This window comes from Somniosus microcephalus, chromosome 22 (genome assembly GCF_052327205.1).
Source record: "Somniosus microcephalus isolate GS21.2 chromosome 22, FLI_Smic_1.0, whole genome shotgun sequence".
In the NCBI taxonomy this organism is placed as follows: Eukaryota; Metazoa; Chordata; class Chondrichthyes; order Squaliformes; family Somniosidae; genus Somniosus; species Somniosus microcephalus.
In genome coordinates, this window is record NC_141008.1 from 75,080,907 (window position 1) to 75,094,192 (window position 13,286).

Sequence of the window (13,286 nt, forward strand, 5' to 3'; positions counted from 1 at the left end):
GAAGCCCGGAGGGTGAGGAGGAAGGAGGAGCAGCAGGAGGAGAGGGGAGAAGGTGAAGCGCGGAGGGTGAGGAGGGAGGTTGAACAGCAGGAGGAGAGGAGAGAAGGTGACGCCGGGAGGGCGAGGAGGAAGGAGGAGCAGCAGGAAGAGAGGGGAGACGGTGATGCTGGGAGGGCGAGGAGCAAGGAGGAGCAGCAGGAAGAGAGGGGAGACGGTGACGCCGGCAGGGCGAGGAGGAAGGGGGAGCAGCAGGAGGAGATGGGAGAAGGTGACTCCGGGAGGGCGAGGAGGAAGTAGGAGCAGCAGGAGGAGATGGGAGAAGGTGACACCGGGAAGGCAAGGAGGAAGAAGGAACAGCAGGAGGAGAGGGGAGAAAGTGAGGCCGGGAGGGCGAGGAGGAAGGAACAGCAGCAGGAGGAGAGGGAGAAGGTGACGCTGGGAGGGCGAGGAGGAAGGAGGAGCAGCAGGAGGAGAGGGGAGAAGGTGAAGCCCGGAGGGTGAGGAGGAAGGAGGAGCAGCAGGAGGAGAGGGGAGAAGGTGAAGCTGGGAGGGCGAGGAGAAAGGAGGAGCAGCAGGAGGAGAGGGGAGAAGGTAACGCCGGGAGGGCGAGGAGGAAGCAGGAGCAGCAGGAGGAGATGGGAGAAGGTGACTCCGGGACGGCGAGGAGGAAGGAGGAGCAGCAGGAGGAGAGGGGAGGAGGTGATGCCAGGAGGGCGAGGAGGAAGGAGGAGCAGCAGGAGGAGAGGGGAGAAGGTGATGCTGGGAGGGCGAGGAGCAAGGAGGAGCAGCAGGAAGAGAGGGGAGACGGTGACGCCGGGAGGGCGAGGAGGAAGGGGGATCAGCAGGAGGAGATGGGAGAAGGTGACTCCGGGAGGGCGAGGAGGAAGTAGGAGCAGCAGGAGGAGATGGGAGAAGGTGACTCCGGGACGGCGAGGAGGAAGGAGGAGCAGCAGGAGGAGAGGGGAGGAGGTGACGCCGGGAGGGCGAGGAGGAAGCAGGAGCAGCAGGAGGAGATGGGAGAAGGTGACTCCGGGAGGGCGAGGAGGAAGGAGGAGCAGCAGGAGGAGAGGGGAGAATGTGACGCCGGGAGGGCGAGGAGGAAGGAGGAGCAGCAGGAGGAGAGGGGAGAATGTGACGCCGGGAGGGCGAGGAGGAAGGAGGAGCAGCAGGAGGGGAGGGGAGAAGGTGACGCCGGGAGCGCGAGGAGGAAAGAGGAGCAGCAGGAGGAGAGGGAGAAGGTGACGCCCGGTGGGCGAGGAGGAAGCAGGAGCAGCAGGAGGAGAGGGGAGAAGGTGATGCCGGGAGGGCGAGGAGGAATGAGGAGCAGCAGGAGCAGAGGGGAGAAGGTGACGCCGGGAGGGCGTGGAGGAAGGAGGAGCAGCAGGAGGAGAGGGGAGCAGGTGACGACGGGAGGGCGAGGAGGAAGGAGGAGCAGCAAGAGGAGAGGGTAGAAGGTGACGCCGGGAGAGCGAGGAGGAAGGAGGAGCAGCAGGAGGAGAGGGGAGAAGGTGAAAACTGGAGGGCGAGGAGGAAGGAGGAGCAGCAGGAGGAGAGGGGAGAAGGTGAAAACTGGAGGGCGAGGAGGAAGGAGGAGCAGGAGGAGGAGTGGGGAGAAGGTGAAGCCGGGAGGGCGAGGAGGAAGGAGGAGCAGCAGGAGGAGATGGGAGAAGGTGACTCCGGGACGGCGAGGAGGAAGGAGGAGCAGCAGGAGGAGAGGGGAGGAGGTGATGCCAGGAGGGCGAGGAGGAAGGAGGAGCAGCAGGAGGAGAGGGGAGAAGGTGAAGCCGGGAGGGCGAGGAGGAAGGAGGAGCAGCAGGAGGAGAGGGGAGAAGGTGAAAACTGGAGGGCGAGGAGGAAGGAGGAGCAGGAGGAGGAGTGGGGAGAAGGTGACTTCCGGAGGTCGAGGAGGAAGGAGGAGCAGCAGGAGGAGAGGGAGAAGGTGACGCCGGGAAGGCGAGGAGGAAGAAGGAGCAGCAGGAGGAGAGGGGAGAAAGTGAGGCCGGGAGGGCGAGGAGGAAGGAACAGCAGCAGGAGGAGAGGGGAGAACGTGACGCCGGGAGGGCGAGGATGAAGGAGGAGCAGCAGGAGGAGAGAGGGGAGAAGGTGAAGCCCGGAGGGTGAGGAGGAAGGAGGAGCAGCAGGAGGAGAGGGGAGAAGATTGACGCTGGGAGGGCGAGGAGAAAGGAGGAGCAGCAGGAGGAGAGGGGAGAAGGAGGAGCAGCAGGAGGAGAGGGGAGAAGGTGATGCCAGGAGGGCGAGGAGGAAGGAGGAGCAGCAGGAGGAAAGGGGAGAAGGTGATGCTGGGAGGGCGAGGAGCAAGGAGGAGCAGCAGGAAGAGAGGGGAGACGGTGACGCCGGGAGGGCGAGGAGGAAGGGGGAGCAGCAGGAGGAGATGGGAGAAGGTGACTCCGGGAGGGCGACGAGGAAGGAGGAGCAGCAGGAGGAGAGGGGAGGAGGTGACGCCGGGAGGGCGAGGAGGAAGCAGGAGCAGCAGGAGGAGATGGGAGAAGGTGACTCCGGGAGGGCGAGGAGGAAGGAGGAGCAGCAGGAGGAGATGGGAGAAGGTGATGCCGGGAGGGCGAGGAGGAAGGAGGAGCAGCAGGAGGAGAGGGGAGAATGTGACGCCGGGAGGGCGAGGAGGAAGGAGGAGCAGCAGGAGGGGAGGGGAGAAGGTGACGCCGGGAGCGCGAGGAGGAAGGAGGAGCAGCAGGAGGAGAGGGAGAAGGTGACGCCCGGTGGGCGAGGAGGAAGCAGGAGCAGCAGGAGGAGAGGGGAGAAGGTGACGCCGGGAGGGCGAGGAGGAATGAGGAGCAGCAGGAGCAGAGCGGAGAAGGTGACGCCGGGAGGGCGAGGAGGAAGGAGGAGCAGCAGGAGGAGAGGGGAGCAGGTGACGACGGGAGGGCGAGGAGGAAGGAGGAGCAGCAAGAGGAGAGGGTAGAAGGTGACGCCGGGAGAGCGAGGAGGAAGGAGGAGCAGCAGGAGGAGAGGGGAGAAGGTGAAAACTGGAGGGCGAGGAGGAAGGAGGAGCAGCAGGAGGAGAGGGGAGAAGGTGAAGCCGGGAGGGCGAGGAGGAAGGAGGAGCAGCAGGAGGAGAGGGGAGAATGTGAAAACTGGAGGGCGAGGAGGAAGGAGGAGCAGGAGGAGGAGTGGGGAGAAGGTGAAGCCGGGAGGGCGAGGAGGAAGGAGCAGCAGCAGGTGGAAAGGGAGAAGGTGACGCCGGGAGGGGAGGAGCAAGGAGGAGCAGCAGGAGGAGAGGGGAGAAGGTGAAGCCGGGAGGGCGAGGAGGAAGGAGGAGCAGCAGGAGGAGAGGGGAGAAGGTGAAAACTGGAGGGCGAGGAGGAAGGAGGAGCAGGAGGAGGAGATGGGAGAAGGTGACGCCGGGAGGGCGAGGAGGAAGGAGGAGCAGCAGGAGGAGAGGGTAGAAGGTGACGCCGGGAGAGCGACGAGGAAGGAGGAGCAGCAGGAGGAGAGGGGAGAAGGTGACGCTGGGAGGGCGAGGAGGAAGGAGGAGCAGCAGGAGGAGAGGGGAGAAGGTGACGCCGGGAGGGCGAGGAGAAAGGAGGAGCAGCTGGAGGAGAGGGGAGAAGGTGACAACCGGAGGGCGAGGAGGAAGGAGGATCAGCAGGAGGAGAGGGAGAAGGTGACGCCGGGAAGGCGAGGAGGAAGAAGGAGCAGCAGGAGGAGAGGGGAGAAAGTGAGGCCGGGAGCGCGAGGAGGAAGGAGGAGCAGCAGGAGGAGAGGGGAGAAGGTGAAGCCGGGAGGGCGAAGAGGATGGAGGAGCAGCAGGAGGAGAGGGGAGAAGGGGACTTCCGGAGGGCGAGGGGGAAGGAGAAGCAGCAGGAGGAGAGGGGAGAAGGTGAAGCCGGGAGGGCGAGGAGGAAGGAGGAGCAGCAGGAAGAGGGGAGAATGTGACGCCGGGAGGGCGAGGAGGAAGGAGGAGCAGCAGGATCAGGGGGGAGAAGGTGACGCCGGGAGGGCGAGGAGGAAGGAGGAGCCGCACGAGGAGAGGGAGAAGGTGACGCCGGGAGGGTGAGGAGGAAGGAGGAGCAGAAGGAGGAGAGGGGAGAAGGTGATGCCGGGAGGGCGAGGAGGAAGGAGGAGCAGAAGGAGGAGAGGGGAGAAGGTGAAGCTGGGAGGGCGAAGAGGAAGGAGGAGCAGCAGGAGGAGAGGGGAGAAGGCGACGCTGGGAGGGCGAGGAGGAAGGGGGAGCAGCAGGAGGAGAGGGAAGAAGGTGAAGCCGGGAGGGCGAAGAGGAAGGAGGAGCAGCAGGAGGAGAGGGAGAAGGTGACGCCCGGAGGGCGAGGAGGAATGAGTAGCAGCAGGAGGAGAGGGGAGTAGGTGACTTCCGGAGGGCGAGGTGGAAGGAGGAGCAGCAGGAGGAGAGGGGAGAAGGTGACGCTGGGAGGGCGAGGAGGAAGGAGGAGCAGCAGGAGGAGAGGGGAGAAGGTGATGCTGGGAGGGCGAGGAGGAAGGTGGAGCAGCAGGAGGAGAGGGGAGAAGGTGACGCCGGGAGGGCGAGGAGGAAGGAGGAGCAGCAGGAGGAGAGGGAGAAGGTGACGCCGGGTGGGTGAGGAGGAAGGAGGAGCAGCTGGAGGAGTGGGAGAAGGTGACGCCCGGAGGGCGAGGAGGAATGAGGAGCAGCAGGAGGAGAGGGGAAAAGGTGACTTCCAGAGGGCGAGGAGGAAGGAGGAGCAGCAGGAGGAGAGGGAAGAAGGTGACTCCAGGAGGTCGAGGAGGAAGGAGGAGCAGCAGGAGGAGAAGGGAGGAGGTGACGCCGGAGGGGCGAGGAGGAGCAGCAGGAGGAGAGGGGAGAAGGTGACACCGGGAGGGTGAGGAGGAAGGAGTAGCAGCAGGAGGAGAGGGAGAAGGTGAAGCCCGGAGGGCGAGGAGGAAGGAGGAGCAGCAGGAGGAGAGGGGAGAAGGTGATGCCGGGAGGGCGAGGAGGAAGGAGGAGCAGCAGGAGGAGAGGGGAGAAGGTGACGCCGGGGAGGGCAAGGAGGAAGGAGGAGCATCTTGAGGAGAGGGGAGAAGGTGAAGCCGGAGGGCGAAGAGGAAGGAGGAGCAGCAGGAGGAGAGGGGAGAAGGCGACGCTGGGAGGGCGAAGAGGAAGGAGGAGCAGCAGGAGGAGAGGGAGAAGGTGACGCCGGGAGGGCGAGGAGGAAGGAGGAGCAGGAGGAGAGGGAGAAGGTGACGCCGGGTGGGCGAGGAGGAAGGAGGAGCAGCAGGAGGAGAGCGGAGAAGGTGACACCAGGAGGGCGAGGAGGAAGGAGGAGCAGCAGGAGCAGGGGGGAGAAGGAGGAGTTGGGAGGGCGAGGAGGAAGCAGGAGCAGCAGGAGGAGAGGGGAGAAGCTGATGCCGGGATGGCGATGAGGAAGGAGGAGCAGCAGGAGGAGAGGGAGAAGGTGACTTCCGGAGGGCGAGGAGGAAGGAGGAGCAGCAGGAGGAGAGGGGAGAAGGTGACGGCAGGAGGGCGAGGAGGAAGGAGGAGCAGCAGGAGGAGAGGGGAGAAGGTGACTTCCGGAGGGCGAGGATGAAGGAGGAGCAGCAGGAGGAGAGGGGAGAAGGTGACGCTGGGAGGGCGAGGAGGAAGGAGGAGCAGCAGGAGGAGAGGGAGAAGGTGACGCCAGGAGGGCGAGGAGGAAGGAGGAGCAGCAGGAGGAGAGGGAGAAGGTGACGCCGGGTGGGCGAGGAGGAAGGAGGAGCAGCAGGAGGAGAGCGGAGAAGGTGACACCAGGAGGGCGAGGAGGAAGGAGGAGCAGCAGGAGCAGGGGGGAGAAGGAGGAGTTGGGAGGGCGAGGAGGAAGCAGGAGCAGCAGGAGGAGAGGGGAGAAGCTGATGCCGGGATGGCGATGAGGAAGGAGGAGCAGCAGGAGGAGAGGGAGAAGGTGACGCCGGGAGGGCGAGGAGGAAGGAGGAGCAGCACGAGGAGAGGGGAGAAGGTGTCGCCGGGAGGGCGAGGAGGAATGAGGAGCAGCAGGTGCAGAGGGGAGAAGGTGATGACGGGAGGGCGAGGAGGAAGGAGGAGCAGCAGGAGGAGGGGGTAGAATGAGGAGCAGCAGGAGGAATGGGGAGAAGGTGACGCTGGGAGGGTGAGGAAGAAGGAGGAGCCGCACGAGGAGAGGGGAGAAGGTGTCACCGGGAGGGCGAGGAGGTAGGAGGAGCAGCAGGAGGAGAGGGGAGAAGGTGACGTCGGGAGGTCGAGGAGGTAGGAGGAGCAGCAGGAGGAGAGGGGAGAAGGTGACACCGGGAGGGTGAGGAGGAAGGAGGAGCAGCAGGAAAAGAGGGAGAAGGTGACGCCCGGAGGGCGAGGAGGAAGGAGGAGCAGCAGGAGGAGAGGGGAGAAGGTGACGCCGGGAGGGCGAGGAGGAAGGAGGAGCAGCAGGAGGAGAGGGGAGAAGGTGACGTTGGGAGGGCGACGAGGAAGGAGGAGCAGCAGGAGGTAGGGAGAAGGTGACGCCGGGAGGGCGAGGAAGAAGGAGGAGCAGGAGGAGAGGGAGAAGGTGACGCCCGGAAGGCGAGGAGGAATGAGTTGCAGCAGGAGGAGAGGGGAGAAGGTGAAGCTGGGAGGGCGAGGAGGAAGGAGGAGCAGCAGGAGGAGAGGGAGAAGGTGTCTTCCGGAGGGCGAGGAGGACGGAGGAGCAGCAGGAGGAGAGAGGAGAAGGTGACGCCGGGAGGGCGAGGAGGAAGGCGGAGCAGCGGGAGGAGAGTGGATAAGGTGACGCCGGGAGGGCGAGGAGGAAGGAGGAGCAGCAGGAGGAGAGGGGAGAAGGTGACGCCCGGAGGGGGAGGAGGAAGGAGGAGCAGCAGGAGGAGAGGGGAGAAGGTGACTTCCGGAGGTCGGGGAGGAAGGAGGAGCAGCAGGAGGAGAGGGGACGAGGTTACGCCGGCAGGGCGAGGAGGTAGGAGGAGCAGCAGGAGGAGAGCGGAGAAGGTGATGCCAGGAGGTCGAGGAGGAAGGAGGAGCAGCAGGAGGAGAAGGGAGAAGGTGACGCCGGGAGGGCGAGGAGGAAGGAGGAGCAGCAGGAGGAGTGGGAGAAGGTGACACCAGGAGGGCGAGGAGGTAGGCGGAGGAGCAGGATGAGAGGGGAGAAGGTGATGCCGGGAGGGCGAGGAGGAAGGAGGAGCAGCAGGAGGAGAGGGGAGAAGGTGACGCCGGGAAGGCGAGGAGGATCAGCAGGAGGAGAGGGGAGAAGGTGACACCGGGAGGGCGAGGAGGAAGGAGTAGCAGCAGGAGGAGAGGGAGAAGGTGAAGCCCGGAGGGCGAGGAGGAAGGAGGAGCAGCAGGAGGAGAGGGGAGAAGGTGATGCCGGGAGGGCGAGGAGGAAGGAGGAGCAGCAGGAGGAGAGGGGAGAAGGTGACGCCGGGAGGGCGAGGAGGAAGGAGGAGCATCAGGAGGAGAGGGGAGAAGGTGAAGCCGGGAGGGCGAAGAGGAGGGAGGAGCAGCAGGAGGAGAGGGGAGAAGGCGACGCTGGGAGGGCGAAGAGGAAGGAGGAGCAGCAGGAGGAGAGGGAGAAGGTGACGCCGGGAGGGCGAGGAGGAAGGAGGAGCAGCAGGAGGAGAGGGGAGAAGGTGACTTCCGGAGGGCGAGGAGGAAGGAGGAGCAGCAGGAGGAGAGGGGAGAAGGTGACGACCGGAGGGCGAGGAGGAATGAGTAGCAGCAGGAGGAGAGGGGAGAAGGTGACGCCCGGCGGGCGAGGAGGAATGAGGAGCAGCAGGAGGAGAGGGGAGGAGGTGACTTCCGGAGGGGGAGGAGGAAGGAGGAGCAGCAGGAGGAGAGGGGAGAAGGTGACGCTGGGAGGGCGAGGATGAAGGAGAAGCAGCAGGAGGAGAGGGAGAAGATGACGCCAGGAGGGCGAGGAGGAAGGAGGAGCAGCAGGAGGAGAGGGAGAAGGTGACGCCGAGTGGGCGAGGAGGAAGGTGGAGCAGCAGGAGGAGAGCGGAGAAGGTGACGCCAGGAGGGCGAGGAGGAAGGAGGAGCAGCAGGAGCCGGGGGGAGAAGGAGGAGTTGGGAGGGCGAGGAGGAAGGAGGAGCAGCAGGAGGAGAGGGGAGAAGCTGATGCCGGGAGGGCGATGAGGAAGGAGGAGCAGCAGGAGGAGAGGGAGAAGGTGACGCCGGGAGGGCGAGGAGGAAGGAGGAGCAGCACGAGGAGAGGGGAGAAGGTGAAGCCGGGAGGGCGAGGAGGAAGGAGAAGCAGAAGGAGGAGAGGGGAGAAGGTGTCGCCGGGAGGGCGAGGAGGAATGAGGAGCAGCACGAGGAGAGGGGAGAAGGTGTCGCCGGGATGGCGAGGAGGAATGAGGAGCAGCAGGTGCAGAGGGGAGAAGGTGATGACGGGAGGGCAAGGAGGAAGGAGGAGCAGCAGGAGGAGGGGGTAGAATGAGGAGCAGCAGGATGAGTGGGGAGAAGGTGACGCTGGGAGGGTGAGGAAGAAGGAGGAGCCGCACGAGGAGAGGGGAGAAGGTGTCACCGGGAGGGCGAGGAGGTAGGAGGAGCAGCAGGAGGAGAGGGGAGAAGGTGACGTCAGGAGGTCGAGGAGGTAGGAGGAGCAGCAGGAGGAGAGGGGAGAAGGTGACACCAGGAGGGTGAGGAGGAAGGAGGAGCAGCAGGAGGAGAGGGAGAAGGTGACGCCCGGAGGGCGAGGAGGAAGGAGGAGCAGCAGGAGGAGAGGGGAGAAGGTGCTGCCGGGAGGGCGAGGAGGAAGGAGGAGCAGCAGGAGGAGAGGGGAGAAGGTGGCGACTGGAGGGCGAGGAGGAAGGAGGAGCAGCAGGAGGAGAGGGGAGAATGTGAAGCCGGGAGGGTGAAGAGGAAGTAGGAGGAGCAGGAGGAGAGGGGAGAAGGTGACGTTGGGAGGGCGACGAGGGAGGAGGAGCAGCAGGAGGTAGGGAGAAGGTGACGCCGGGAGGGCGAGGAGGAAGGAGGAGCAGGAGGAGAGGGAGAAGGTGACGCCCGGAGGGCGAGGAGGAATGAGTTGCAGCAGGAGGAGAGGGGAGAAGGTGTCTTCCGGAGGGCGAGGAGGGCGGAGGAGCAGCAGGAGGAGAGAGGAGAAGGTGACGCCGGGAGGGCGAGGAGGAAGGCGGAGCAGCGCGAGGAGAGTAGATAAGGTGACGCCGGGAGGGCGAGGAGGAAGGAGGAGCAGCAGGAGGAGAGGGGAGAAGGTGACGCCCAGATGGGGAGGAGGAAGGAGGAGCAGCAGGAGGAGAGGGGAGAAGGTGACTTCCGGAGGTCGGGGAGGAAGGAGGAGCAGCAGGAGGATAGGGGAGAAGGTGAGGCCGGGAGGCCAAGTATGAACCCGGAGCAGCAGGAGGAGAGGGCAGAAGGTGACACAGGGAGGGTGTGGAGGAAGGAGGAGCGGCAGGAGGAGAGGAGAGAAATATACGCCGGGAGGGCGAGGAGGAAGGAGGAGCAGCAGGAGGAGAGGGGACGAGGTTACGCCGGCAGGGCGAGGAGGTAGGAGGAGCTGCAGGAGCAGGGGGGAGAAGGTGAAGCCGGGAGGGCGAGGAGAAAGGAGGAGCAGCAGGTGGAGAGCGGAGAAGGTGATGCCAGGAGGTTGAGGAGGAAGGAGGAGCAGCAGGAGGAGAAGGGAGAAGGTGACGCCGGGAGGGCGATGAGTAAGGAGGAGCAGCAAGAGGAGAGGGAGAAGGTGACGCCGGGAGGGCGAGGAGGAAGGAGGAGCAGAAGGAGGAGAGGGGAGAAGGTGAAGCCCGAAGGGTGAGGAGGAAGGAGGAGCAGCAGGAGGAGAGGGGAGAAGGTGAAGCGCGGAGGGTGAGGAGGGAGGTTGAACAGCAGGAAGAGAGGGGAGAATGAGGGGCAGCAGGAGGAGTGGGGAGAAGGTGACGCCGGGAGGGCGAGGAGGAAGGAGGAGCAGCAGGAGGAGAGGGGAGAAGGTGACGCCGGGAGGGCGAGGAGGTAGGAGGAGGAGCAGGAGGACAGGGGAGAAGGTGACGCCGGAAGGCGAGGAGGTAGGAGGAGGAGCAGGATGAGAGGGGAGAAGGTGACGCCGGGAGGGCGAGGAGGAAGGAGGAGCAGCAGGAGGAGAGGGGAGAAGGTGACGCCGGGAGGGCGAGGAGGATCAGCAGGAGGAGAGGGGAGAAGGTGACACAGGGAGGGCGAGGATGAAGGAGTAGCAGCAGGAGGAGAGGGAGAAGGTGAAGCCCGGAGGGCAAGGATGAAGGAGGAGCAGCAGGAGGAGAGGGGAGAAGGTGATGCCGGGAGGGCGAGGAGGAAGGAGGAGCAGCAGGAGGAGAGGGGAGAAGGTGACGCCGGGAGGGCGAGGAGGAAGGAAGAGCATCAGGAGGAGAGGGGAGAAGGTGAAGCCGGGAGGGCGAAGAGGAAGGAGGAGCAGCAGGAGGAGAGGGGAGAAGGCGACGCTGGGAGGGCGAAGAGGAAGGAGGAGCAGCAGGAGGAGAGGGAGAAGGTGACGCCGGGAGGGCGAGGAGGAAGGAGGAGCAGGAGGAGAGGGAGAAGGTGACGCCCGGAGGGCGAGGAGGAATGAGTAGCAGCAGGAGGAGAGGGGAGAAGGTGACTTCCGGAGGGCGAGGAGGAAGGAGGAGCAGCAGGAGGAGAGGGGAGAATGTGACGCCAGGAGGGCGAGGAGGAAGGAGGAGCAGCAGGAGGAGAGGGGAGAAGGTGACTTCCGGAGGGCGAGGAGGAAGGAGGAGCAGCAGGAGGAGAGGGGAGAAGGTGACGCTGGGAGGTCGAGGAGGAAGGAGGAGCAGCAGGAGGAGAGGGAGAAGGTGACGCCAGGAGGGCGAGGAGGAAGGAGGAGCAGCAGGAGGAGAGGGAGAAGGTGACGCCGGGTGGGCGAGGAGGAAGGAGGAGCAGCAGGAGGAGAGCGGAGAAGGTGACGCCAGGAGGGCGAGGGGGAAGGAGGAGCAGCAGGAGCAGGGGGGAGAAGGAGGAGTTGGGAGGGCGAGGAGGAAGAAGGAGCAGCAGGAGGAGAGGGGAGAAGCTGATGCCGGGAGGGCGATGAGGAAGGAGGATCAGCAGGAGGAGAGGGAGAAGGTGACGCCGGGAGGGCGAGGAGGAAGGAGGAGCAGCACGAGGAGAGGGGAGAAGGTGAAGCCGGGAGGGCGAGGAGGAAGGAGAAGCAGAAGGAGGAGAGGGGTGAAGGTGTCGCCGGGAGGGCGAGGAGGAATGAGGAGCAGCAGGTGCAGAGGGGCGAAGGTGATGACGGGAGGGCGAGGAGGAAGGAGGAGCAGCAGGAGGAGGGGGTAGAATGAGGAGCAGCAGGAGGAGTGGGGAGAAGGTGACGCTGGGAGGGTGAGGAAGAAGGAGGAGCCGCACGAGGAGAGGGGAGAAGGTGACACCGGGAGGGTGAGGAGGAAGGAGGAGCAGCAGGAGGAGAGAGGAGAAGGTGCTGCCGGGAGGGCGAGGGGGAAGGAGGAGCAGCAGGAGGAGAGGGGAGAAGGTGAAGCCGGGAGGGCGAGGGGGAAGGAGGAGGAGCAGGAGGAGAGGGGAGAAGGTGACGCCGGGAGGGCAAGGAGGAAGGAGGAGCAGGAGGAGAGGGAGAGGGTGACGCCCGGAGGGCGAGGAGGAATGAGTTGCAGCAGGAGGAGAGGGGTGAAGGTGACGCTGGGAGGGCGAGGAGGAAGGAGGAGCAGCAGGAGGAGAGGGAGAAGGTGTCTTCCGGAGGGCGAGGAGGACGGAGGAGCAGCAGGAGGAGAGAGGAGAAGGTGACGCCGGGAGGGCGAGGAGGAAGGCGGAGCAGCGGGAGGAGAGTGGATAAGGTGACGCCGGGAGGGCGAGGAGGAAGGAGGAGCAGCAGGAGGAGAGGGGAGAAGGTGACGCCCGGAGGGGGAGGAGGAAGGAGGAGCAGCAGGAGGAGAGGGGAGAAGGTGACGCCGGGAGGCCGAGTTTGAAGCCGGAGCAGCAGGAGGAGAGGGCAGAAGGTGACACAGGGAGGGTGTGGAGGAAGGAGGAGCAGCAGGAGGAGAGGGGACGAGGTTACGCCGGCAGGGCGAGGAGGTAGGAGGAGCTGCAGGAGATGGGGGGAGAAGGTGAAGCCGGGAGGGCGAGGAGGAAGGAGGAGCAGCAGGAGCAGGGGGGAGAAGGAGGAGCTGGGAGGGCGAGGAGGAATGAGGAGCAGCAGGAGGGGAGGGGAGAAGGTGATGCCGGGAGGGCGATGAGGAAGGAGGAGCAGAAGGAGGAGAGGGGAGAAGGTGATGCCGGGAGGGCGAGGAAGAAGGAGGAGCAGCAGGAGGAGAGGGGAGAATGTGAAGCCGGGAGGGCGAAGAGGAAGGAGGAGCAGCAGGAGGAGAGTGGAGAAGGTGACTTCCGAAGGGCGAGGAGGAAGGAGAAGCAGCAGGAGGAGAGTGGAGACGGTGAAGCCGGGAGGGCGAAGAGGAAGGAGGAGCAGCAGGAGGAGAGGGCAGAAGGTGACGCCGGGAGGGCGAGGAGGCAGGCGGAGCAGCAGGAGGAGAGGGGAGAAGGTGACGTCGGGAGGGCGAGGAGGAAGGAGGAGCAGCAGAAGGAGAGGGGAGAAGGTGAGGCCCGGAGGGTGAGGAGGAAGGAGGAGCAGCAGGAGGAGAGGGGAGAAGGTAACGCCCGGAGGGCGAGGTGGAAGGAAGAGCAGCAGGAGGAGAGGGCAGAAGGTGACGCAGCGAGGGCGAGGAGGAAGGAGGAGCAGCAGGAGGAGAGGGGAGAAGGTGACGCCGGTAGGGCTAGGAGGAAGGAGGAACAGCAGGAGGAGAGGGGAGAAGGTGACGCCGGGAGGGCGAGGAGGAAGGAGGAGCAGCAGGAGGAGAGGGGAGAATGTGACGCAGGGAGAGCGAGGAGGAAGGACGAGCAGCAGGAGGAGCGGGGAGCAGGTGATGCTGGGAGGGCGAGGAGGAAGGAGGAGAAGCAGGAGGAGAGTGGAGAAGGTGAAGCCGGGAGGGCGAGGAGGAAGGAGGAGCAGCAGGAGGAGAGGGGAAAAGGTGACGCCGGGAGGGCGATGAGGAAGGAGGAGCAGCAGGAGGAGAAGGGAGAAGGCGACGCGGGGAGTGCGAGGAGGAAGGAGGAGCAGCAGGAGGAGAGGGAGAAGGTGACTCCGGGAGGGCGAGGAGGAAGGAGGAGCAGCAGGAGGAGAGGGTAGAAGGTGACGCCGGGAGGGCGAGGAGGAAGGAGGAGCAGCAGGAGGAGAGGGGAGAAGGTGACGCCGGGAGGCCGAGTAGGTAGGAGGAGCAGCAGGAGGAGAGGGGAGAAGGTGAAGCTGGGAGGGCGAGGAGGAAGGAGGAGCAGCAGGAGGAGAGGGGAGAAGGTGACTCCGGGAGGGCGAGGAGGAAGGAGGAGCAGCAGGAGGAGAGGGGAG